General features: G+C 41.1%; 1 protein-coding gene across 4 annotated transcripts in view; it reads left to right on the forward strand.

Annotated features, from left to right (window-relative positions):
* Positions 1-22,110: 22,110 nt before the first annotated feature.
* The window catches only part of LOC112554052 (neural cell adhesion molecule 2-like), a 108,849-nt gene continuing 104,577 nt past the window's right edge, over positions 22,111-26,382 (forward strand). Inside the window, exon 1 of one of the 4 annotated variants that reach the window (XM_025221632.1) lies at positions 22,111-24,000. The gene's annotated coding sequence lies outside the window, so the exon portion shown is untranslated. The remainder of the gene's footprint in view (positions 24,001-26,382) is intronic. The other 3 variants (XM_025221635.1, XM_025221634.1, XM_025221633.1) reach the window with 3 other exon arrangements.

Genomic DNA, 26,382 nt, shown 5'->3' on the forward strand with positions numbered 1-26,382 from the left:
CCACAGATACGTCAGTTGTCCTCGCCAAGATGACGCCCATCCCTTTATTCTTATTGCAAATCTTCATTTCCAGGAGATCTGTCTTTCCTTGGACCACAGAGTCTGCCGGAGGTTTTACTGCACAAATTGCCCAGTCAACCACCAGAAATATTGGGAGAACGCCCTCCGAGCGAAACGAAGAACCTCTAGAAAATTATAGGAAAGCAATATTAGTTTTGCTCATATTGTCCTCGGCTGGTCTCCTGGTGACAGCCAAATCATGATTCCCTCCCCTCCACCACTCGTTCTTTTTATCACGTGCTTCTCAGTCACTCTGAAGGGTTCTAGACTTCAAGCCATGCATCGTGCTGACAGATGAGAGAGTTCTGTTTTTTTACTTTCTCTCCAAATCCTTTAAATATCTGAATCGACTCACATGTGTCCACTTTTCTTCGTTTTCATCTTATACGCAAAATTTTCGGAAATTTTTTATATTTTCTTTTCTGTCATCACGTTCAATGATGATGATAATGATGATGATATTTGCAAAGAAATTGAAATATTTGCTTATTATTTGTTGAGTGGCTACTCTTTCCACAGTTAATCTATTAAATAACGATAAATATTTTCATTAAATAAGATATCAGAACTGCATCCCGCTATATTTCTATCGAAGATAGCTCCTTCCTCGGTGTCCAGTCTCCTTGTGCCAGTGACCCTCTGTCAGTTTTGTCAGTTCTGTCATCGCTGGTCAGCCATAATTCAAGTATGTCGGGTTTGGTCTCGGGTTTGTTGACGATGGGCGAGACGATACACTGACGTACTTCAAACTCAACTCTCCAGCCTGGAGATTAAACAGTCTTCCACTGCGGGCTGGCAACGGCTCCTGTGACTGCTTTCCTCTGAACTTCAAAGGGAAATTCGTGATTGTCATTACACAACATCCATTCAGCCAGCTGAGAAAGGTCATACGTGGCCCCTTCATCTCTCTCCTTCTCTCTTTCTTCACACCCTCTGTTCTATATCTGCGTGTCTGCCTATCTGTCTCCTTTTCTATGTACTTATTTTTACACACTGTTCTCTGTGTTTCAGTAGAACTCTCCTGTTTCCATGGAGACTGCATACCACTTCTTCCTCCTCTCTTTTACCCCTAAATACTTATGTATATGTAGGTGTCTATAATTTGTGTATATATATACAATTCATAAATGTTGTGTATATATGCATATATGTTGCATTTATATGTGTATGTATATATGTATATATGTGGGTAGGTAGCTATGATTTGTTAAGATTTATCTTTCTATAAAGGAATAGTTCTATTTTTAATGAGCTCTGGAATATAAGCATATGTTTGTGCGTGCGCACGCTTGCACATGTATGTATGTTCTGGCTAATTTTTATTTTACATTCAGAATTCAGAATATTATATTCATGATTTTTAGAAAAAGGGATGAATGGACAAATCGAAATAGTTCTGTTATCATCACCATGTGAGAGGTCAGGTACACTTAACGAAATGTCTACCCTGTTCATACCCATCCAAACTCTCAGCAGTCGCCTTCCAGAAATAGCCTCACGTAAGCACAAATTACCTACTCCGCGGTTCTCCTGCTGTCATTGCCTTATGCCAGTTGTATTAACAATTTTCTGTTTTTGCTTCACGAACTTACCGCCCTTTCCTCTCTGTAAAACGGTTCTCTCCCCTTTAAGACTTCGTCCTTCCTGTTGATGATTGCAGTCATGTGCGAGGACTTTGGGGATTAACGCTTGTGCCGCCAGAGGAGGAGGAGACAAGTCCCAGGCACGCGCCATACAGGGGCTGCCATGTTGACCCTGCGGGTTAGTGTCTAACTAGCCATGACGTAGTGCAAGTCTCTGCGGCGATGAGTAGCAAGGGCTTTGGTGAGGACTTTGTTTGGACTGTCTCAGAAACCAGAAAGCGATGACAGTAGAGGTGGAAAGACTGAGTACTATGGTTGAAGAACGAGTTGGCTGATGGGTGAAATATTGGTCAGACGAACGGTCAGTCCCTAAGTGAGACCCCTAAATTTATATTTATTTCTTCGTCTCTTTCTGTCTTTGTTTCACGAGTTTCAAATATCCTATAAAAACGTAAAAATATCTCAATAAATTATACATCAGGATTATTTTTCCCCAAAACATGTTTATCATTTGCAAGTATCTGAACTACAACTTCCGCTTTATTGGAACTGTAAATAAAAGTAGACATGGCTAGTGTCATAGACCAGTCATGTCAGACCCATACTTTCCTAAAATAAAAAAGAATAGACGGACTGTATCAGTATGGGTGTAATACAAAGGGTTAAATAGAACAGAACATCCTCGAGCTCTGAACGACCAGTGGGTATTCACCAAGCAGGAATGTGAACATCTCTGGTCTAGTGAGCACAAGAGATCGATTGTCGTGTTGAGACGTGTACCACCGCGGCCTCTGAATCACGCCGGCTGTAACCTCATCAAATGGAGTGAAAGCATTTTTGGATCATTACCTTGAGAAAGACGAAAAATAATCGTTATTATATGCTGTTTATGTGTTTTTTTGCATTATTGCCTAAAGATAGATGAATGATAATCGTAATTATTTGTTTATCTTATTAAAAGGTGGTAATTTTGATGGAGTACCCGTTCATTGGCGTCTTGTAAAAAGCATATTAGGTAATATTGGAAAAATATGTGACCATTAGGTTTGTACTGAAAAAAAATGTCACGTGAGGGTGGAGAGAAATTTAAGTACTGAAGAACTGTGCACAAAACTGTAACTAAAGATCAGGACACTCAGACCAGGAGCCTGCCTTCAATTTGCATAATAATTTAGGCATCTCAGATAAAGAGAGGAAAAAAATGATGCTTAAATAATGTTTTTGAAAAACAAATTTATTGAATGCACCGATTTGTTGGACTGAAGACATAGTTGAGGTTGAAACCAAGCGTTTTATAATGTTTGATTTATCCCTGTTAGGGTCAGAATTTGGTGTATGTTTTATGCGAATTTTGAAAGTAGGCGGGAATTGAATACTGATAGAAAGGGTGTGTTTCATGTCAAAAGAGATTGTTGTCCAAGACAAATATATTACGAAGTGGACAACAATAATGGCAACCGTCTTGTTGTTGGTGGCATACGGCAATGGCGTAGGAGTCAAGAAGCAAGACGAGCAGCCATCCTCTCAAAAACGATACTGAGAAGGCAAGAATGTGAACTTCGTTCACTGTCAACATGGAGTTTGCCCCCACAAATCCGAGCATCTTCCTACGCCACTGTAATGAGCACATTCCAAGTAAGTGTGATTGAGTAACAGCCATCCTTGATAGCTACACACAAAGGCATAATTAGTTCACCTTTATAATTAACTTGTTCATTTAGCTGATTGCTACACGTTAGCCATCGAGCTAATGCAAACGCTCGACCCCTGTCAGCTAGCAAACCTCCAGCCTCGTTTCCACAACGAGGCTAAACCGCCACGCACGCGCGCACCTGCGATTGCACTTTTGAGAACAAAATGGTAATATTTCGAGAATGGCTAAACATCTAGGGGACAACAATGGGTGCTCGGATTTTCAGGCTAAAGAGTTTTTGAGAAGCCCCCATCGATCCTGCATCGTGAGCAACATTCTTTGTTTTCACCGCGTTTCAGTCAGGTATCGTGTTCTAGAAACATCCGCCAACAGGTCTGACACGCTGAAAATCTGTGAGTGATCTACCCGGTGTAGATGGTGGGGTGGGCGTGTGGTGGTAGATAAGGAAACAAAAGAACGACGGTATTCTGCTAATGAGGTAGCGTGCGTGAGAGAAAAGTCGAAGGAGAGAGAGAAAAAGAGAGAAATGTTATCTTTTCTTTGTTTCAGCTTGTTAGATATTTAAAAGTGCGAGTGTATATATTTCACATTTTTAAGTGTTGCGTACATGTTCATTTTTACAGTTGTCTTCCCATAAATTGATGCACACACACACACACGAGAACAGCCTTTATAAACATGCACGCATAAATAATTTACGCTGCTGTGTATCCTGTCTACGCGCACACCACACGCACACGCGCACTTTCTCACAAACACATATAAACACACAGACACTCTCTATTTCTGTTATCCACACACTCGTGCGTGCTTTCTCTCTCTCTCTCTCTCTCTCTCTCTCACACACACCTGCACTCTTTCTTTCTCATGCACACATGCGCATTCATTCTTCTTACGTTCACATGCAGATGCACGCACACGCACACGCACACGCACACGCACGCAACCACCAGCACAGTGTGCGATAGAACCACGACCAAACAGTTTAACGTCTATATTTTACACGTGTAAACAAGATTACAGGTGATCTGCAAAGTCCCTCCTCTCTCAAAGGAGCAATGGACGGAATAGGACAAAAGCTGTCCCGGATGTTGCTGAATTTTTTCCCCGGAAACCTGCGTTTATACAAAAATAAACTTACTTCTACGAATGCACGCATGAATGTGATCACCATTCGAAAAAACTCGCAAAATAAAACAAAAATTCTTACATGAGTAGTGCAACATCGGGATCTGCCTCACGCACAATTTCCGGGGCATGTGATTACAGTCATTGCCATGATTCAATAAACACAAAAATGAAGAGAAAAGTAACTGAATCAGTGTCCATGTTTGTCCAAAACCATTTCTGCGGCCATTTTCTTTCATTCTTCTCCTCCATCATCTTCTCTGACTCTGCGCTTGATATTGAAGAATCTCTGTTCAAGAAGAAAACAAAAGAAGACAAGAGATAAAATGACTGATGGCGTTGTTGTCGGATTCTTCACACCTAAAAAAGAGGAAACTCATGCGAAAAAATAAAACCAACAGAAATTTAATTTCTTTATGCCTGTCAGAAGATTATTGCACTTTTTTTCTTTCAAAAATAATGCGGTCTCAGCAGCCGTTCTCGATGCGCGCTCGCATTAATGGTAATTTCCACAGTTCGGTGTAATACAATTCCGCACAGGCTTTTTCTAACGACTGTCCTTTCTTTTCTTTTCTGGAAGTTTGAAGGAATTAGAAAGAGCTGGAATGTGGGCGTGGTGTTAGTCTAAGACACCCGCAGCGCTGAAACTCATCATTTCCCCGCTAATGACATTTGCAAGTACAAAGTTATTTTTAACATTTGCTTTCAAAGCTTAAAATAACTGTTTCATATTTTTGTGTTGGATTTATGGTCTTTTTGACAAGTCACCAAGTGAATACCTAGATATACTTATTTGCAGACTTATTTTTAACTCCTATTCTGAAATAGCGGCCTCATATTTTGTACCAAATTTATATATATATTTTTTTTTAAACCAGTCAACAAGTAAATACCAAGCTTTGTGTTTTCGTGTTTTTCTGGCTGAAGAAGGGATGTCGGAGAAATAACACAGGTGACGTATGAAATGTACATAATCCTACAGGATAGCATCCTCCCGCTGCAGGACACTAATGTGACAAATAGCACGTTTCCTGGAAAAGTTAATTCTCTTTCATCCGATTACCGAATCCTTCCTCGTGCTGGAATACATCGATCAGTCCTGACATTTCAGGTAAAGAAAACTTTTGCGTATAGGTCACGGATAACACGGATTTTTATGGCAGAAAATGTGTGGAAGGGAAAGTTTCCTGAGTAATATTATCACAATGTAGAGAAAGAATTTTAGCAAGCTGAGCAAATCTCTATTTTTTAATTCTTCTAACTGTGACCTATGGATTCTATTTTTATTTCGATGTTTTCAAAAGACAAGAATCCCAATGATGATCCTTTGGACATGCGCATAGTTGCGCTTTAATAGATTAATTAAATATATATATGTGTGTGAAAGTAGAGGAACATTACAGAACAGAGACAGTCACCTCAAGGGGTTAAAGTTAAACAGTAGATGTGTCGTGGTCATGGATGAAACCTAAGATGACACGTACACTTGGCCAACAATTCAGACCGTTTCTAAACAGGTTCGAAGAACTGGAAGAGCAATGACTTTAGCTTTCGACTGACAGTTTTTACGAAATACAACCAACAAGCACTTCAGGGTACACACCCGGCATGGCACAAGGCAGGACGGGAAGAAGTGCTGTCGTAACTCAGGGGCCAAAGTGGATTAAAGCGGGTGGGAAAAATTACACCCTTGTCCCCCAACCGTTGATGTACGGGCCACCAAGGAACCGAGTCAACAACAAGGGATAAGTCCAAGCGGAGAAGGTCTAACATCAAAGAAGTTTACTTGATGTCAACATAAGTTTCCTGGCTCTGACCTTTTTTTTCAATCATACTCGCTGGCTACAAGAGGCCGTGACCCAATCTACAATGTAAACATCCAAGGAACTTGAAAGAAAAGTAGCAGGACTGTTTTCAAATATGCAATTGCTGTCTGGGTGGTATACACGCAAAATAAACGAATCAATTTGTAATTTATATTCATACTTTTTCTCCAGTTCTTGTAAAGAAACAAAATGTGTATTTATTGTAAAATATTTGAGTATCATGTCTTTGGAATTTGTTGTTGGTCTCGATTACTAACATTTTCCTGTTGCCACTTGAGAATTCTTGCATAATATTTGAAATCTTCCTTGCCATTGTTTTTCTGAGAAGAAATATTTTAATTCATTTGGAATAACGTATTTATTATTTATTATATAATAACGATTGGGCTTTTCTCACCAACAAATCTGTATTCGTGTGGCAGATGTCTCCTCTCATCAGCCCTCGTTCGTCACGTAACTGTTATCACGTTTTTATTTACCTGTGAGTGTTGCTAATCAGGTTAAATTGTTGCTCCATAGACTACCTTGAAAAGGTTAGGTAAAGGTCGTCTCCATGGGTAAAGATCGCTGCATTTAGAATCGTTTCTTATAGGCATAGAACAAGTGTGACTAAGGAGCAGAATGAACACCAAAGATGTCAATAAACTCAGAGTGAAAAGATCAGCGTGAGGTAATCAAGAATCCCAAGGTAAGGTCGGAGGTGTTCTATTTGTTCGAAGGAAAATGGCATTCTCTAAAACAAAACCTTACATACACCAATCATTGGAAGCTCCATCAAATGTCATGTTGATAGGTTTACTGCTAGAAAAGTATTGAGCTGGTGCCGTCTGCATTTATTTTGCTACGGAGACCACTAATCAATGTTTTTGTCATGTATGGGTGCTACTAAAGTACATTCAGTTGGGACAGATTGAATTATTTTTATCAAAATAAAACAACAACAAAATTGCCGTTTTGTCTGTCCAGGTCATAGTTTTCTGAGCGAAAGACTTTAGACGGGAGAAAATAAAACATCTTTCGTCTACGATCAAAACACAACAGGCCAAACAAATGAGTGTAAACTACATTCGTAAAGACGAACAGAAGTTGTTGTTGATTATTATTGTTGTTTTACGACCATTCAACATCTAAGGGCGATCTCTCGCCGGAAAAAGAGTATTTACACCACTTTCTAACCTCACCCATTCACCACCTTCACATGGACAAACACACCATGACACCACCTGCAGAGGGCTGTTGACTGCAACACAACTTTCTAACCATTAAAATCTCATCCCATTTAAGTCCGCTTCGCTGTCACAGGGCCAATGATCAGTTTTTCAGTTCGAAGTTTTGTAAGCAAGGTGTCACGTGCAGAGAAAGAGTAAAAATGCGCGAGACGAGATCTGAAGCCAGGACAGCCAACCCTCGCTGTACTCTTGACGGGCACAAACCGGTGGACCACCAGACAACTTGATGGGGGAGCCGAAATCTGAAAAACAAATTGCAGGCAGAAATTAGCGTTTGTATGGTGCAATAAAAGTGATAATTGGATGCAGGTGTCAAATAGCCAAGGTTAGTGCCCTCAACATTTTCTGGATGTACCTTTCTTTTGTAAAATGGTGATACAAGAGCACCTGTCAAGACAGCTAGCAACATTATCCTTATTTAGGAGCCATATGTGTTTCACATTAACATGAGGTTCTATTTGTTATGTGGCAGGTGTCTTAGTATCAACGCTAGTTTCACACAGACAGTAACTAAAGCAATATATCGGGTGCGAGAAAAAAACAGTATGTGAACCTACCATAGCCTATCTCTAAAGTTTCACTCTATTGAATACTCTACAAAATTTTAAAAAAGCTTCATTTACGACCATCACCCAGCAGCAGTTGGTTTAATACACCGATGTCGCCCACCATCCCTGTCACTGGTACTAATGAACTATTTCTGCACAAACGGTATTAATCTCCATTTCTGTGGCTTTCGTAAACGTTTTCCAGAATGGAGCTGTAATTTGAGAAAAAGAACCCTTCATACAAAAATAGAAAACAATCAGCAAAGTTTTATCCGCTGGAAACAATAAGAAAAAAGCCACAATAACAGAAATTGCAACTTCTCTCTGTTTTTCCTGGGGAAAAACACAACTGTCTCTATCTCAAACTCAGCAAACTACTGTGATTGTAAAGCAATTTGGAGAAAATTCCCTCGCTTTGAAACAAACTGAACGATTTTTGTTATTGCATGTTCACTACATAAAGTTTGTGTACCTTATTTTGGGGGCTTATTAATCAAGCATCAGCTTGAGGTATCCACATTGTTCTTGCAAAGACTAACATAAGATGCATCAGTTGATCAAGCTACTAAATATTCCCATTTCTCGTCACATTTCATTATGTATAATACCCTCCAAATATTTTCATCCCTTGAAGATCTTTGTCTGTTTTCGGGTACTGCTCCACCCAAGTTTTGGTCATCATGGACCTTGTGGATGGTTGACTTTTTCTTTCAACTTGTTGCTCCGCCTTGGTTTCTTCTAAGCATTTGAATAATCGTTCGTTTGTTCTTCTTCACTCAAACAAAAACTTTCGTACGTATGTGTGTTTGAGTGCTTGCATCTGTACCCTTTGGAAAATTGTTTTTATGATTATAATAAATTTCAATATAGAGTTTCTATGCCGCTCCTAAGGCTAGAAAAAAAGAGAAACAAAACACACTCCAACCACTTTTTTAAATCACTGACATTTAGTGCCAGCTACATGTTGCTATGCAACAAAAGCCTTTTCCATGAATCACAGATTATCTCTATTTTCCTCCCCGCCTCTTCCACTTCACACTCGCCGCGTGACTCTTTGTTGCCCGAAATTTCAGCTACTGTCACGAGTGGGGGGCCATAAAACCATGTACTTTCGGTGTCCTGGCAACAGCAACGATAGGCTTTTGAGAAATAGTTTACGACTGCTCGAGTTCACAGGCAAACAACCGAAGAAACGGAAGAAAATGACAGATGTGACTAGTAGGAGTCAGTCAGCGAGTTAGAACAAAATAACAAAGGTGCTATTCCCCTGTGAAGATTGGACTTCTAGGGTGTAGGGTCTTTAGTAGTTCATCTAGCTTGTTTGTTTAAATTTAGTTTTGGCAATTTAGTACTCTTGACTGCAAAACAGAAGGTTGCTAGTTCGAGACCCGCATGATCCTGGGACTAGCAGATTTTCCCTGCCCACCCAGTGGCTTGCCAAGGAGAAAAGAATGACTGAATAACCAGGGCAGATAAAGGCGGCAAGAGGAGAAGGATGGACTTTGCCCTCCACTAAACCTGACCTAGATACAGAGGACCACGATTGCTGACCCTACAGTCTCTTGCGCCACCTACTTGACCTTTTACTTGACTTCTATTTAAAGCGTGACAACAAAGTTTAAATTTGCTCTGTGTTAGTTGCTCGTTCAAAATGGGGTTCAGTGATGATTGTTATCCTCAAGAACATCACACGTCCCCTCACCGAACCTGAAGTGTGCATAGTCCCACCCTCCCACAACCGACCCCCCACCACAAACCGTTATAACGGTAGGGGGAACAAAGTGTTACGGTTGGAAAGCCAAAGTCTGTGAGTCTGCCCTCCAGTATCTAGTCTCACTGACATGTGACTTGTTGAGACAATGTGTGCATCCTCTCTATGCCCTCACTATCATGCCACTAGTTCGGAATGCACCGACACGCTATTGTCAAGCCCCGGTATTTAAATGAACACAAAAAATTTGTGTTGTTTAATTTAAGTAAATGTTTCTGCAATTTCTTCTTAGTTTTTTTGTCTCTCTTCCTTCCTTTTTTTCTCTCTTTTCTTCTTGCCTCTTTTCTATGTTTTTGTTGTAATTCTATTCTGTTTTCTCTTATTTTTCTTTCTCATCTTTTGTTTAAATTTTTTTAATTTGTCGCGATTTTTTTCTGTCTTTGTCAGCACTTGACAGAGCGAAAGCCAAAGAGTCTCTTACCACAAAACAATGAGTACGTAAAACACTTGATCAACCGACTCAACAATCACCATAAGCCTCCTCCCCTAGTTTCACAATGCATAATGATGAGCAAATGTAATTAAAGTTGACACTGCATGCCATTATTTAGCTCTTGACACTGAGGCTTCACGTTTCTGTTGGCTTTCATAACCACGATCTAATAAAGGATATATCTGATGAAACACTCGTCTTTTAATTTGAAATTTAGGCACTTACCACAAAGAAGGGAAATAAAACCTATATTTTTCTACTTATTTATTTTTCCGACCATTTATAGCTTGACAGTGATTTTTTTTGTTTACTCATCTTTTTACTATCGTGTGTATCGGTAAAAACAAATTGTCATGGCTACCAGTCGCTCGACAATCTGACTCTCTGACCACAAACAACAATGTACTGCCCATCTGCTGAATACTTGACGAAATATCTTCATCCCAACCACCAGGCGAAACAAAACGAGACAGGGGCAATGTATTCAACCAACCCTCGGACATAAGTCAGCGGAGTTGGCTCCCCTTGCAAGAGTTTCCTCCCCTAACCATCCAAAAAAGAAAGAGGGAGAGGAGGATTACCGGAAGAACTGCAGTGCGCCAGCGCTAGTCGGATGTCGTGTAATTCATCAGCCTTGCAAATCAAGTTTGTGGCTTGTTCCTCGGCAAACGGAATTACAGACAATTGAATTTCCTTCTTGAAAATTGTCTGCAGTTGTGGAGAGGTAGCTGGGCGCGCGAGTCTCGTTTAACCAGAAATCGATCCTACGTCTTTAGTACCTATTCTTTTCAGCGCCAAGTCCGCAGAATCAAAAGTCCTGGGAGCTGAAGGGGTCTTCCTTCTCAGGAGGACAGGACGGTTGAGCTGTAAGAATGTCTGTGAGAGAGAGAGAGAAAGTCAATGTAAGAGAAAAGGAAACATTCGTAAAGGTATATTTCTTTGTCTTCCTACCAAAAGGAGATGTGATATCTGTTCTCATACAAAACACACTCAGAAATGATATTAATTAATTAGAGAAAATGTAAGTTTTGAGTAGTTTGAACATGGCTAAGGGGACATAATTCTATAACTGCATAGCTCCTTTTTGACTGACTCAAACGGAAGTAAATGGATCTTGCCGGGACCATCTCTTTGATACAATACAAATACTTTTGATGATAATGTACTAACGACCTCAGAAGCTGACCCCTCTGCTCATTTGATGATGTCTTGAATTATTCTTTGCTATATCTTCGCTGTTATTGATGTCTTTCTGAAGAGGTCAGTCTTGTGACCGACAAAGTCATCCAACGAACGGTCTTAATTAGTTGTCCAGAAGAAGAGTTCATCCTGAGAGAAATATCGTACAGGGAACTTACCCCTTCCCTGCCTCTGTCCCCATCAGTTCTCAGTATAAACTTTTAATTTCCTTTCTCCCCTGACTCCGCGTTGACGGTCTGTTTGCAGCCAACAGGGCTGGCGCCTCGGTCTTGTTAATTAATTTTGCTGTCTTGGGCGCAGAGGTGTGCATTTTATCCACGGCTGGTAACAGATTCATCTCAAGTTCAGTGAAGCGAAAAGTCCTTGCATAATGGCGAATTTTTTTTTTTTTTTTTTTTTTACATTTTCTTCATTTACTCGTTTTTCTCGAAGTTGGCCTAGAATCATCTCGTCTCATGGGGACCTGTAGCCACAGAGAGGGAATGAGTCGCATGTCGACTGGAACCATCGCAATGTTGACCTCCTCCTTCACTTGAAAAGTCCTGACCCGTAACCGAACATGTACTCTTAATATTTAAGCTAAGGAAGGGGCATCAAAAGTTTTCTCCTATTTCGCTACACTAGCGCCAACCGTGAACAAACTTGACTCAAGTGAAATTAATAAATGGTATCATTGCATCTGTAATGTGACGAAAGTTGGACTCATAAAGACGATCCAGAAATATCAGCTAGTAATAAATAAGTCATATTCTTGCACTCTCGTGCGACGATTTCTCATGCATTCCGTAAGCTAGAAGGCAACCGCAAAGTGGATGGATGGACTTTGGCATTCATGTAAACATGTAAGACAACCCCAACTAAAAGTCAGTCCCAGCGAATCTACAATACAATCTCACTACCTTCTACCTTGCTTACACCTTTCTGCTTACAATTTTTCTTTTTGTTTCGCACCTCCGTAATTCATCCAGAAAATGTTGACTTTAGGAAGCTCCACTTTGTAAATGCGGGTTTACTATCTACCCGTCCATCTCACACGAGGACGAGTTGTCGGGTCTTCGCCGTGTAATTTATTTCAGAAGCTGTACACGCAATCTAGTGAAGCATCTGTTAGGAACAATGTCTTGACTGCAAGAAAACGGAGAACTGCAAAAAAAAAAAAAAAAAGAGAGGAATGCTAAGGATTTCTGACGACAGTAAAAAGAACAGCACATCTGTTCTCACTATCATGCTAATTACCGGTGTTGGAAATAAAAGACTACGTCTTGTGCTCGTGTGGTCTTGTGATACCCATCTTTAGCTGCAGGCTGTAGGTTTTTTCCAGTCCTCCAGGAGATCTTAGACAAATGCTCTTCATTTTTTTTTCTATCTGTATTAGGACTTCGATTATTGTGTAGTGTTTAACCTCTATAGTCTGAGATCATTTATTCTTTTCTTGTGTAATACATGTTTTCGGGATATGATTTTTTTCAGTGGACTAATCCTATAGCGTGATATTTTATTTACAGAACAGAAATATCGTGAAAAATAATAATATAAAAAAAACACGCATCCACCCACCCATCTTTCCCACACATCCTATCCTCGTCTTCCTCTCTTCTGCTAAAGGACATTTTTGCACCCGAAGAACTCGCGGCAGTTCGTTGCTGAATGTTGCAGATATCCCTTTTTACTGCGCAAAATTTACACAACCCCTCATTTTAAACTGTTCATTTATGCAGCGGGCAGACGAAGGCGTGTGCAAGAGATCACGCACTCCTCCATTTTCTCTAACATGCAGACCAGACTGAAGCCGCCGTTGCGATGACTAACACGGACGGTAACTCTTCCTTACCTGCTTCGCATGAGAGACAGAGACGGAGAGAGAGTAAGGGGGAGGACTGAACCCTCATCGGCTGTACAAGCTGTTGAAAGTGTGGTTTGGTGGTTTCCAAGACGGTTGTGAAGGTGGGTTTAAAGGTCGTGGGAGGGTGAATGTCGAGGATATTTATCTTCACCTGTCTCCTGCTTGTCTATGTACGGCCTCAGAATGACTTTGTAGAAAAGTAAGATCGATTGTAGAGGAGGGTAAAGATAGTAAAGACGTTATAATATTAAGGTAACATTTTCTGAACTGAACACGAAGAAGAAGAAGAATGATGAACCGTCGTTGAACTTTTGACGAAGTTTAGCAAAGTTGTGTGTAAAGGTCACATGACCTTTAAAGCTGAAAGGGCAAAAGTTCAGTACATTGACATTGTGGTCAGCATGCTGAGCTATGCTCAGGCTTATTTCTCAATACCTTTCCAATTATTTGCCCATTCAATGGAGCTTTTGGACAGGTTAAAAGTTAGACACTTTAACCCGGTTAGGAACGGCCTCAGGGACAACAACATCTTTCGTGACTATGTATGTCTTCTCCATTACGAGCAGGCAAGCTTAGTATATTCAGTTTAGCACTCAGAAAACTTTACCAGGTAACTCCTGACACCCAAGGGACTCACCTGTAAAATGTCTCCTGAGATGTTGACTCTCAACACGCGAATCCCTTCTACAGACGATGCATCAACGAAAACTTAACATCGATACTCTGAAAGTAGCGCCGGACTGGTGAAAGGAGTTGTTGGCCTGTCACGTGACACCATCGCCATTAGTCTCCTTGGAAACGCGATCCATCACCATCCACTAGACTTTCTCGACTGGACACCGTGAAACCGGAAGTTAAGGGGGCGGAAGCAAACAACCCGAGCCTCTGCCCAGTGCATCCGGGCTCTCTGTGGCTACTGGTCTCCACACACAGGTCAGGAGGTCGCAGTACATAGTTTTACATCACCTTCGACACCTACACGGCCAGGTGTTTGCTGAAGGTGCTTCTCACATCAAGCAACATCATCAGCAACCTCTCGCCAGTCCTCATCATGTTTCCCCTTTCGGTAAAAGGAAATGCTTTTTTTGTCCCACAAAATCGGATCCACATAAACAGTTTTCAAACTATATTTGTCAATTATGTACATACACATTTAAATATTTGATTATACACGTCAGTGCATGAATTCTGCGCGCGTCCATGTGTGTGGATATGTTTGGGCAAACGTGTTTGTGTGTGTGTGTGGTTCAAGCCCAAAGGTAGCTATGTGACCTTACAGTCGGAGAGGAGCGAGGTGTTAGACATCCCACTTGTCTCGAGACAAGTTTTCTTGAAGAGCTTCACCTGTCTCCCTTTCGCTGCCTCACCCTCACTGGAGTCGGGTACTCACTCCACAACTGGGTCAAGTGGTCAAGTGGGTTTCGTTATGCAGTTATCGAGTTGGGGTTTGGATGCGTGAGTAACCACTTTGCTAACCCTTACTCATGAGAGAGAAGATTAATAAAAAGGGCTTCTGCTTACGCAAAAATATTGCGTACAGTACGCATTAAAAGTTCGGAGGACCCCTTCAATTTTCGTCAATGGGGTCCCCTTCAAATTTGGGCGAAGAACAGGGACCCCTTAAAAATCTGAAGAAGGGGTCCCTGGGACCCCAAAGAATTTAGCCTTAGCAGAAGCCCTGAATAAAGTAAACAAATATGAAATAAACCAACAGTCTTCCAGCGGTGTTCTGAAAACAAACGAACCCCTTAGTCTCACTTTATTTGTTTTCAGGACACAGTTCGAAGACTGTTGTTTTATTTCATATTTGTGAAAAAAGTGTAAATCAGGTGAGGTACGAGGCGGGATTAGAACTACAAATCAAGTTCATGTGGGACTCACTCCAGGTGGGATTTACACCATTAGGGATTAACTCCATACGGCTATATTGTGAAACTAATATCTTGTGGGCCTCACTTACTCCATATATGACTTAAGCCATTAGGATTCATTCCATGTAGTACTGATACAATATTGGAATCATTCTAAATAAGATCACATGTCTTTTTTTTATCCCGTTGTGTAATTTCTGTCACAATATTTTCTTTGAAAGCACCTGTTGATTTTTACCCAGGTTTCTGTGTTCTGTTTCATTTCACTTCACAACATCGTTACCCTCCCGCACGTTTTCCTCCTTGAACAATATTTTCAAATTATTTTTTTTATTCTATTTTTAATTTCACGGTTTTGAAAATGTTTTGGTTTTTTCCCCTTCGATTTTAAATCCCTCCATTTCTGCCCTTATTTCATAACATCTCTTTCTTTCTTCCCAACCTGTCTCATTAAAGTACGCATTGTTATACATCATCATAAATACTCTTTATTATCAAATTGCACATTTTTATAAAGAAAATTACATGTGCTTTGTTTGATGTCCACTCATGAGGTACAGCATTCTTCACATTCTATTTAGGTCTTGTATAGAATTTTAAAGCTCTGTAGATGTGGTTATGGGCATTATTTTGATATTTTATGTCGCGCACAATATAAATACATATCATTCATAACGAGGCTACCCTCGAGATAGATTGAAAAAAAGGAGAGACAAATATGAGGAAGAATAAGCGAGCGAGAAAAAAAGAGAAAGAAACAAGTGAGAGAAAGAGGAGGGCAAATGAAGAAAGAGAGGATAGACAGAAAGTAAAGAAATCGAAAGGAGACCGAGAGGGAGAGGGGAAAGAATCATCAGAAAATTCACACGGATGCATGGAAACGTAAAAAGACATTTAGCTGGCTGTCAGTGTCAAACAACACTTCATGGACAGTTTCACAAGAGATGCAAAAACTACAATACGAAGTGTTATTGTTGTTTTTGTTACCCTTGAGACGCGGAGAGAACCTCAAGAAAAAAAAGAGCAATGGAAGACAAGGAGGAGGATACAAAATGTAATAAATAAAATAAGTTAACTTGGACAGGAACCCAAAAGGCAGCAACATGTTTGATCATGTGTCCTGTAACACAGAGAGTATTCAAGACTTATGAAAAATATTCATGGTACTTGGAGCTATGCTCTTGTAGAGCACTTAAGAGAAAAATGAGTGGAAATGTTTCACTTCTGGCAAACTATCGACCCCCAAATAGTGCATCTGTCACTTTTCTCATCGTCAAAGAGAGAGAATCCGGGGACCGTAATTATACCTCTAGATCGATATACTTTGCATTCGGATCCTGCGTTTCCAAGTCCTGTATTTTTAAGGAGATTGAAACTAGTGTCGTTCTGCAGACAAACTTTTTTCTTGTTTCTCTGTTCGAGCCCAGGTCAGTAGGTTACATGCAAAAATCAAACTTGCAATCCCTTCTTATCGACTTACACTGGGATAGATGTTGGTTTTGCATCGAAAGTTAATTATTCCGAACGTCCACAATCACTGTCAGCCAAGGTTCTTGAACAACTATTTTTTTCCAAAAAGGGACATCTGAGAATTTTTTTTTAATCCATATTTCACGCGCATCTTTCAAATAAAAATGATGAGACTGAACAAGGATGAATATCTATACAAATATATTATATTCATGCCAGGAGCACATGGGTGGAAAAAGCATCAGAAAGGAAAATGTATCGTAAACAGGATTACACTGCCGACTTCACTTTTCAGAAAAGACATCATGTAAGATTATTCTGCAAGAAATTCTCTCCATTTCCTGTTCATTACTGTGTACGTGGAATGAAAGTACAAAAGTGTTGGTGGGCAGAAGAAGCCTCAGTTGAAAGCAGCTTGTGAATGTCTGAGGCTTCATACAAAAGAAGATCTTTCCAGAAGTGGTTCGGGAACTAGCCTCCCCAGCTCTTGAAACCCTTTTCAAACGGCTGTTAACATGAATTAGCCTCCTTGGCGTGGTCCCCCTGATGAGACCATAAAGTCGAGGGGCTAGGTCACAAGTGTAAATCGGTGCACAAACACCGAGATAACAAGGAGTTCAACTCGAGGTTTTCATTAATAACAAAGAGTGTAGCCGCTTTGATAATGGACGTTCTTCGGTGAACGGAGCAGATCAGATGGGTTGCCCGATTCCTCCCTAAAGACTTCTGTGATCTATAGAAGCCCATGCTCCTCCCTTTCTTTCAACTGATCGATGCAAGGGGACGGGAGGGATCCACGGTGATGGCCAACGGACGCGGTGACCCTGGTGACGCCTCATGGGTGGTGAAGAGTGTGGACAGAAAGTGGTCCCCAGATGCAGCTGGGCCAGGGATGAGGAATGGAGTGAGAGAGGGTGGGAGAGACTGACAGGGGAGACACGCGAGAGAAGGAATGGAGGGAGTTAAAACAAATTACTTTGAATTTCGCTCAGTGGGTGTAAAAAATGCATGGAAGTCACTTTCGTTTTGGACTGGCCATTCTCCTCCCTGACTTCTCTGGCCAGAGAGTGCTAACAGCAATTATTGACCAGCACCGGCGGCTGTGCTGTAGGTAAATGTATTTTACTGTTACACATGCATCCTTAATTTATGTATATTCTGTTAGTACAGCTTTATATTGCCATAACAAATATATTTTATTGTTCCAAATATATTCTGTTAATATATATGTACATTGCTGTTCCAAATGTATTGTTACAAATACATTCTGTTAATATAGCTATATATTATTTTCACAAACATAAGATAATAAAAAATAATATAACACTTTATTTATCACAGAGGACAACTCGGGGCAGCTCGATATATAAGTACAAAACAATACTATAACCCTTTACCCTATTATTACAATTATATCCATTATTACAATTTTCCTGTTGTTAGAGATGCATTTTTCCTGTAACAGAAGGGACAAGGGTGGATAAAGACCTGACCTGAAAGCTAAGCTAAAATAGTCATTTACATTAGATGATGGTGCTTCTGAATCCGGCAAACAATGTGAACCAGGAAAATAGCATCCAGTAGTTCCCTGTCATCTGCTGACCGCAGGATGACTCATGCTGATAACAAACGACTCAAATAGGTCTTGAAGTTTCTATAGACTGTGTCACAAATCTTATGTTTATTTTTTTAAGCTATTTTTGTTGAATAAGAATGGAAGGCGTGGAAGCGGATGGGCGAGCGTGGGTGTGAGGACCTCTTTGTCTTTGATATAACGGCGCCATTGAGGGGCTCCACTCGTATAAATATTGAAGATTAAGAGTGCCAGAGAGAGTTGCCTGATGCGTGTGACCGACTGTCACGGGAGGAAGACATGACCGTTTTCTCAGCGTTGCATTCAAGTCCTGATCAGATCAAAAGTGAACAATTTTTATATAAAACCTGCTAAGGTAAGTATGCCGCAGTTTTTTTCCAGTTTATTTATTTAAGTTTTGAATGAAAATAGTAATATAATGTCTTTAAATGATTGTCAGATTTTTAGGAAGTGCATTTTTTTCTGTCCAGGTTTTTTCTCTTTGTTTTACTCTGTCTCTGTATTCGACTTGGGCTGGCAAGATGACTCTCACTTCAGGAGAAGCTGCAACATCAACAGACTGTGTATCATGTTTCTGATGGCGGAAGCTTCCTATGTTGGACTTTTCATGTGAACTTTTAATTAAAGACTTTCACGGCGGAGAGCGCGGTCACTGTTATGTTTTCTTGTTAAAAAGTTAAACAGTTAAACATTTTTGTTCACTTGATTTTTTTTTTCTAATATTGAATTCATTTTTTATTTTAGTTCTTGTTTCACATACTTCTGTTGATGTTTTAATTCAGTGTGCATTGACTGTGGAGCGTGACAGACTGCTTGGTCTACTTCGAGAGCTGCAGACATGAACTTAACGGCGAATGAGTGCTTATTGCGTCACGTGACCAGGCCCACGCCACGAGACCTCCGCCTTGCAGACAGCTCAAGTGTGGTAAGGTCGTTATCTACGACAACGCCAGATTATTTTATTTCTACCTAGCCGAGAGGTTCAGCTAAAATTAAAAACAGAGAGAGAAAAAAAAAAAAACTTCACCATCATTTGGATTTCTTTTTTCTTTGGCGGCGCACGCGCGTGAGTGGGTGTTTGAAGAGAGAAAGAGAGATGGTAAGAGTAAAGGTATAGATGGGGGCAAAGACACAGAAACCTTTCATGTTTTACAAGTACCCAACTGTCATATAATGAATTTCTCACCTACTTTTTGTCATATCATACTTTTCACATCTTTAAACTTTTTCATACCTACCCCATCTGCCCTATTATTTTTTCATCGTATCTAATATGTCATATCATGCCCTTTACAAAGAAAAGTAATTCATTTGTCATATCTTTTTCATGTCGTTCATATCATACTTTCATATATATATTGTTTTATCATAACTTTTGCATATCTAACCCACCTGTCATATCATACCTTTCTTCTATCTAACACATAACAAGGATGGTTTCAAACCATTCCAGAGACACATTCTCTCAGGTTTGGAAATGCGCACGTGTCTCTAAAAAGTTCCTGGAAAGTCCCCAGTCGAAGCTTAAAATGTTTATATCTCACGCCCATGAGAGGCTAAACAAATGTAGCACAGTTCATGGAGAGATGGAAGGGGTATTTATTTATTTACTTTGAATCGATATGCTTATTTATTCCAAGCTTATTCTTAACATTGCGACGGATGAACGGATGGAAGCACACACACACACACGCGCAAACAAGAGCGCGCGTGGAGAAGAGGGCGTCATCTTTCACTAAGCAAAATAAAAATTAAAAAAAATAATGATAATAACAATAATCTCTGTAATTAGGCGCCACACAGGCGCATATTTAATGAACAAGAGATGGGAACCTTTGAGCAAGAATATTCAGTGCCTTGGGGATAAGCTTTGTGTGCGCCCTCTAGAGTCTAACGAGAGTATCCTGAGCATCAACCTCAGACGATACATTTCCGGTCTCTCCGTTCTTATATAGCTTTGTGTGTATCGCTAAGTTTGGGTGAGATATTGGAATTGTCATATTTTACCATTACTGTTCTGTCGAGAAACCACTTGCCCATTATCCCATTATCCCATTCCAGTCGAGTATTTCCTTACCTGTCTCAAGCTCTGTTACTGCAACTCAGCTCCTCCTCTCGTCTGTATTTCTTCTTACGTCGCCATCACGTGAAACGTACAACAAGCTGTTCCCGCAGCCCCACGCAATCCGCCCTCAAATCGTCTTTCTTTATACTTTTTTTCGCAATGACATTCCCAATTTTGTTTTCCTCGGATAGTCTACATTCATCGGTAGAGGAGAGAACGAGTAAACGAGACGTCGCGAGCAGATGTGCTTGGGGACAAAAAGAAATGTCCACAGGACCTCCATGCCCAAATGTTATTTTCTGGCTCCGATCCAAATATTGTGTGGCATGGGGAGGTAAACGCAGGAAAACATCAAGTAAGGCAAAGAGTGAAAAGATCTGTGAATACAACTTTATTTTCGAATATCAATCAGCAACGCATCAGAGAAGAAGCAAGAAATGTGAACTAATAATAATAAAAAAATCTCTCTCGTTTTTCGGTTCTGTCATTAAGGAAGCTAAGAGCAAGAAAGTCTCTGTGTTTCGGGGTCTTTAAAGATGTGAACCGATTATGGGAATTCCGTAATCCAGACGCCGTAAACATAAAATAAAATGGCCAAAGAGCTGTACAGCATGATCACATTTCAGTGGGAGAGGGAGATAAACATATCGTTTAATGCTAGGAGAGAGTCGTAAACCAGACACGTCAGGCGACTAGAAGTCCATTTCACAGGAAGTATATAATTAATTAGAGTTCAAAGATGAGCATAAATCCGGTTAAGTTCTTCTAGAAAAAAGCAAGGGGTCGAGCTTAGCTGAGATGTATGATGCACGTGTGGTGAAAAATCACGTGACTGCTTCAAAGCCAGAGGCTGGGTGCACAGTCCCAGGAGGTAGCTGGATAGCAATCTTCTAAACTTTTGAAAATGTATGAGAAATATTTAGCTGTCTGCCTAATGGTAGTCATGTAGCTAGCAAGCAGCGACGGGTTGTGCTGCTGACTCCAGGTACAGCGCTTAGCATCACGTCGTGCATCTGGCTTCACGTGCGTAGCGAGATCTCGTGACCTGACCCCCAGCACAGAAACCGACTGATAACACATTATTCTTTGTAACATAGATACTGTTCTGACAGGGCATCAATAAAAGTAGAAAATAAACAATAAAACAAGACGGTTATTGTACCACTGCAGTGTTTCCGCCCCTATGTGTCTACCTGCCTTATAAGTGAGTCCTGTGTCAAAGTTGGGCATTATTTTCAGGTCTGGACGAGCAAGTCGTTTCGTACATTCATAATTTAGTTTACCTTCGTCCCTCTATAACGCTCTCCCAAGATCAAGAGTTCTCCCAGCATCCCCATCCCACCATGTGACATGTTAGCTCAATCGAAGATACAATACTCAAAAAAAAGCGAATAAATGTTTGTCATTAGCAATGTCCACGGTTATGAATATTGCAATTCTCATCTCACCTGCGCTCTGCATGAAAGGTCATAACCCTATTTAATCTTCCTGTTGTGGTTGAGTTCATTACCATGAGCTTGAGGCTCTAGCATCGGCTGAGCGCTTGCCAGTGATGTCGTAAGTGAGAATTTATGAGAATTCGCGCGATTTGCTAAAAATAAAATAAAATTGTGAAACGAATTTTGTGTGATACGTAACTGATAGCGCAGTGTTGTGTTAATTAACCTGTCAGCAACTTTGAGATTCATGTTGATGTTGGACTCTGGTTGGCCTCTAAACATCGCAGTCTTAATGGCTTCATTCTGCATCCTTTTTTTTTCACGGAATTCTTTACTTCATGTGCTTGGCAGCAGCTGCGATCGGTAATAAAGACACGCTGAGGAACGACTGAAGTCTGTATGTGAGAGAGAGACAGAGAGAGAGAGAGACAAAGAGAGAGAAACAAACAGCACAAACAAAAATTAAGAAAACATAACTCTTTGATCACTGCCTCCAATTTTTCGAACACGAAACTTGAGTTCCGTGGCCACAAGGCCTCAGAAATCTATACAGACAAACAATTTACAGAAACCGTCGTGATCGAAAGATCGATTACCAATCAGGTGCAATGCACAGGTGGGACACGTCCTGTCACGAAGGATTTCAAGTCCCAGGTAGACAACTTAATTGCATGTAAAGCTTGTCAGGGTTAGGGCTAGGGTTAGCATGTCATCCTGTCTGTACTCAGGGTGCTTTACATGTTAAAAAAAAACCCACACGACCTTTCCCGCCACCCTACCCCACAGATCGTTGTTCAAAATGTATACCATGGGATTTATAGCCAGGGTTAGTAAGTTGTCGAGAGTGGCGGCAGGAAGGAGGAAGAACCAGGTATGTCATTCAAAAGTTCAGCTGACAATGAATTACCTTCAAGCGTTCTGGACTATTCTGACCTCACACGCTATTCTGACATTTTAGCAACTCACCCTCGAATATGACAATTTTTTTTTAAACATAGTAGACCTGAAACTAACCTCCTTTCAGAGAAACTGACACGAACCGCTCGTTCAGTGGTTGTAGGAGCGAAACCCTCGACGGCACTGCTATCGGGGGGAACCTGGCTCGTGCTGCAGCGCTCTTCTCGTTCTCTTCGCCATTCTCTCTGCTCTCGCTCGCTGCCTCAAACACTGCCGAGCGTTTGACGCGAGAGCTCTTCACTCGTCGAGTCAGTTTCAGGCGCGGCGCTGAAATCGACGGCAAAGGGAAGTGAAAGAGACAAGCTAGTTTGTGCAGCGCGTCAGTTGCGTTACGCTCGCAGCAGCGCAGGCCGGGGGCGCACGAGAGATTCAGCGAGACTTCACCGGCGCCCAGCGCCAGGCCGTTAGTGTCAGCAGCATGCAACTGTGACAGACAGGCGCCGAGTGCCACGACACACCGCCAGGAACTTACTTGACAAATCGGGAAAATATTCTCTCAGACCAACTGGACTGTCCACGTGTCACACTTTGCTTCATCATAAAAAAAATTCTTGGAAGATTTCTTATTTATCTGCTATGACTTTCTACGTAAGTTTTTGACTGGGCTGTACGATATTTAAATATATATACACACAGAAGGAAAAGTTTCAAAAGTGGATTTTGTTTTCTGTGAATTAAGCTGTTTTAAGGAGGTTCAGGATATATAATGATTGTCAAGGCTGAGTGATCAGTGATAAAGAGTTAACAGAAATAAATAACCATTAAAAAAAAAACTGTGGAGGGCTTACGATTTCGTAATATGACCATCTGCCCCTGTTGACTGACTTGTCCTCCGTCACCATCGACCACGTGCAGCGGGGGGTCGCTCAGCTTGTTGGTCCACACTCAGCCAGTGAGAAAAGTGATGAACGTCTAGACACAAGACACAAAAAATGTGATTAAAAAAATTTGTAAACCTTTTCTACCCCATCTCTACCTCTACCAAAGAAGAGCGCTTGATTTCAGCTCAAGCACGTCAGTGGAAATGTTCAGCGCGCACTTGTGAACTTTTTTCCCGGACAAAATAAAAGAAAGAAAAATTCTTGGAGGTGCTGAGGCGTGGAGGCGAGGCCGTGGCACAGGAGCCATGGCGTGACTGAAGTTTACACAGGGTGTATCGCTGCACGGTGAGGGTGGCAAGGTGCTTTTCCGCTCTGACGCCCACTGTTGACGCCCAAGGTGCTGACGCCCATGCTGAGGGTCGAGGAAGAGGTGATTTGCGACGACTGCAACCCTCGCTCGACATGAGCACCGAAGCCACTCGCCGACAGTCGGGCCACGAGTCGTAAGGTGCGTGAATATTATCGCTGTCTGGTTGGGGGGTATCTTCAGGGTAGGTCTTCAAGGGGTTCACAGCTATGACCTTTGCTCTCTTTGACTCTTGCACCGGCTTTCCATGGTTTCTCTGTCAAGTTATTTGCCCTTGTCTTATCTCTGACCGCTATTGGTCTTCTGATGTACGTTTGACTAGTTGTTAGATGATTGGGGTTAATTGATCTGTCACATCCAATGGCACAGTGTTTGTGTGTGTCATTGCACGTGCAAGGGTTCTAATGATAAAACTTTTAAAAATTACACCAAGTATGTGTAGTTTTTTAATATAGTGTGTAGCGGCTACAATATATGTTCATGTTTACAAATTATATGTTCGTGTTCATCACATGCGCGGCTCTTTTCATTTTCTAAAACCACAGAATGCTCCAAACACAATCAGAACATGTAGAAGCAGGGCTTACCTCACCTCCCTTCCCCTACCTTACTCGTCTCCACGTGCGGCCTGATTAAATCGAGATTAAAAAAGAAAAACTCCGTTACTTGTAATCGAATCGCACGTTGCAAAGGATTTTTGGACCCCGCGAAAAACCTGACGATCGATAAATCGTTTAAGACTTATTATCACAGCGCACCTGACAACTTGTGAACCTTCACACCTGAGCAAGCGCTGTGGGGCTGGTTGTGGTGGATAACATCGGCAGGTACACAGGTACACACCTACCCTCTGGCCAACTGGACGCCAGCAGCCTTCCACCCAAAACTCTTTCATGTGTGTGTCTCTCTTTGTCTATTTATTTTTTCATTTTTACAAATATTTACAGGTGATTCATTACAGTGAAAATAATAGTTTAGAATGAATAATCTTTAAATATAATAGATTATAAGGTTGGTCATTACCTTGTCTTCTTTTCTATCTCGTTCATAATTGTGTTCAACCGACAATCAATATTTTTAAAAATAAAATATTATTATTGTAGTAATGTATAAATTGTATATATTCAACCATGAGTAATATGCGGAAATCACCGAGCCTGTGGATAATGATGTTAATCTGACAACAGTAACAAAGCTAACCACCGCAAACATTGGAATCAAACCTGTATATATATATTTGTTACCTGTCGCTAAGTGAAATGTCTGTCAGACTGACTCAAGTGTGTCTGCGATCCTGTACCTGTGTGCGAGGACACCTGTGCACACCTTTATGCACGCACAACTACAAAAGTCATGTTTGGAAGTTATTGCTGTTACCCGGATAATGCAATGAGCAGTTCTCGTGTTTGTGTACTGGTTAAATATAGCTACCAACACTCACCCCACAATAAAAAGTCTTTTTTAACACAATAGGACCTTGTTTTCAAGATGGCTGACGCCCCGTTAATTGGACAGTATATTCTTGCCCTGGTGTTGAAAAACACGCACAAACCCCTTGCTGGCAGCCAGAAACTTGATTAGGTCCACGCAAACATTGTTTTCTGACTTGTCTCCAGCAGATGGCTACCGCGCGGCAAGGTGCTGCAAGGTGTTCCCTGCAGGTGACAAGAGAATGCCAGAAAACTCAGGTGAAATTCAACAGCCTGAGGTTCCCACCGTTAGGCACTAACTCCTTAGGGTGGCAAAATATATTTTGGTAAAAGGTTAGTCCTTGCAATCTGGAAATCTTCCTAGGTAACTAGATACTCTAAGTACAAAACATACATTTCAACAGTTGTAACAGGTAGCAGCATCGATCTCTTTAATTCCGGGTACACGGGTAGTAGGTTGTAGTTTGATTAGGTGTGCTTGCCTTCTTTTGTCGGAGTGAACTTGAACTTGGCGTCTACAAGAGACACGCGGTGATCTCCCCCTCCCACCCGTGTACCCGAACTCAAGCTTTGGGTTATCTGTTGACCTTGTCCACTTCACGTGGCGCCATCTATATATATATATAGCTATATAGCTTTACGACTTTCTTTGTTGATCTCGGCCTAAGGACAGGTCGCCTTAGCGATGCTGACTTCCAATCTTTCCGTATAGTAGTGCAGCTGTAGGGGGAGCACTCCGACTGGGTATGTCAGCTGACTCACCTGGGTGACGAGTCGGGTAGCCGGTGATATTCGTCACGTACGTTTCAGGTTTAGCTGAGTGTATTTCTTCTTCTTGTACTCTTGTCTAGTGTGGTGTTGTGTATATTGGGAGTGACGTACACTGTTTCTCTCTCTCACTCTCACAGAGGTAAAGACTATATCAGTCAACACACTGAGGTAGATCTCGAGCTCACAAGGGAGTGAACTACAAGCAGAGATGTGAAGTGATGGCGTGGGACTGTAATTTGGGTCGTTTTTTTATTTTCATTTATTCAGCTTTAAAAGAAAGGTTGAAGGAAATAGCAAGTTAAGTAAACATTCTTAATTGTTT

Source organism: Pomacea canaliculata, linkage group LG13 (assembly GCF_003073045.1).
Source record: "Pomacea canaliculata isolate SZHN2017 linkage group LG13, ASM307304v1, whole genome shotgun sequence".
Lineage (NCBI taxonomy): Eukaryota > Metazoa > Mollusca > Gastropoda > Architaenioglossa > Ampullariidae > Pomacea > Pomacea canaliculata.